A 1,840-nucleotide genomic window follows, 5' to 3' on the forward strand; every position below is an offset into this window, starting at 1 on the left:
AGAAAAGAAAAGAAAAGAAAGGAAGAAAAATATTATAGACCACATTTTCTTGGCCTAAAATTAACACAGTTACATTTTACCATATATTTTGATTGGTTGAAGTTGTTAATAAACAATCTGACAGTTCAGGTATAGTTTTTATTTTAAATGATTTTAAATATAGATCAAAGGAGTATATATAAAATGCATCCTGTACAGGTTCTATCTAAATGTACATGTACATTTTGGTTGACGTCAACTGGTGGGGGAGGGGAGGGGGGGAGTCATGGGAAAGATGGCAGAAGAATGCAGGGGAGGGGCATTTTTGGCCAAATTTTAGCTGACGTCATTTGTGGACGGTTCCTTACTTATTATCGCAGCCCGATGTATTTTGCTGAGAGCAGCCTACAATACCATACCAGCAAGGAGGACAGCGGGTAGAGCATAGACTGTAGTGTGGGCAGGATCTCCCTAAAGAAATAGTCCCACGTCTCTCCTAGCTGTCGGAGAAGCTCCAAACCTGAAACATTCAGTTTTATTTTGTGTTTTAGGAAGAGTTTTACGGCGATTGTAACGCAATTAGATCATGTAAGTGCCTAAGACTGGAAGTGTTACAAGAGAGTAACAAACACAAAAAAGAAAGAGGAGAGATACGGACAATAGATGTTTGATGGCAAAGAAGGAGCAAAATACACCAGAGCACCATCCAACCAACCACCCTGAAACGTTGCAGAATAGAATAATTTGATTGATTGATTGATAAAAACAGGCGCAGAGACACAATGCCGGTAATTTAAGTTTTTAGTAAAGAGAAACACATACACAAATAATACTTGGGTACGTCTTTGGTAAAGAGAAGCACAACAACAGAATAACGCCCAAATACGTTTTGAGTAAACAGAAGCACATTGACACAAAAACGCTCTTATACGTTGTGAGTAGAGAAAAGCACATCGACACAATAACGGTTACTTACGTTTAGGATACAGAGAGGAGCACATTTTCAAAGTAACGATCATTTCGTGCTAGGAGAAAGCAAGATAGAAGCTTTCGTTGTTGCTTGTTGAGTAAACAGAAGCACATCGACACAGCGCTGATGGTCATTTAGTGCAGAGAAAAAGTAAGACAGACAGAAACAACGGAAGGAAAGTAAGTTTAGTTTTAGTTTTAATAAGCGTTTTACGGCACTTGCAATACAAAGGTCATGTAAAAGCCGAAGATTAGAGGTGTTATAAGAGAGTTACAAACACAAAAAGAGAAGGGTGAGAGATAGTTTTAGTAGAGGTTTTACGGCGCTCGCAACTGCATAAGGTGATGAGCGCCAGAAGATTAGAGGTGTTACTAGAGAGTAACAAACATAAAAAAAGAAGAAGGGGAGATAAGGACGATAGCTGTTTCATAGGAAAATGAAGCAAACCACAACAGAGCACCCGCCAACCACCCACAGGATGAGAGATTAAGACGACAGATGTTTGATTGGAAAGAAGGAAAACCCCTCACCAGAGCACCCACGAACCACCCACTAAGGGAAAGCAAAGAAGAACGACCTACTTGTGGCACCCTCCAATTATTTGCATATACAACAAATGCACAGAAACAAATGAGAGAAAGCAAAGATGTAGGGCCTGATGCTCCCCAAACCCAAAGTTGAACATTTGATTGGGTATGTTTACAGCTTCATTGGCCAATTTAGATGAATTAGGAGATTGACTACTTCTACCAGGGGTGGGATGCAGCTCCTCGTTCAGACGGAAGTATTCGATTAAAAAACAAAAACAAAACAAAAACTTTAACGCAATGGCGAAAAACCTGATCTGTACACAACACACGTTGATCCTCACAAGAAGAACAAGAAAGGACC

Source organism: Aplysia californica, unplaced genomic scaffold (assembly GCF_000002075.1).
Source record: "Aplysia californica isolate F4 #8 unplaced genomic scaffold, AplCal3.0 scaffold00038, whole genome shotgun sequence".
Classification (NCBI taxonomy): Eukaryota; Metazoa; Mollusca; class Gastropoda; order Aplysiida; family Aplysiidae; genus Aplysia; species Aplysia californica.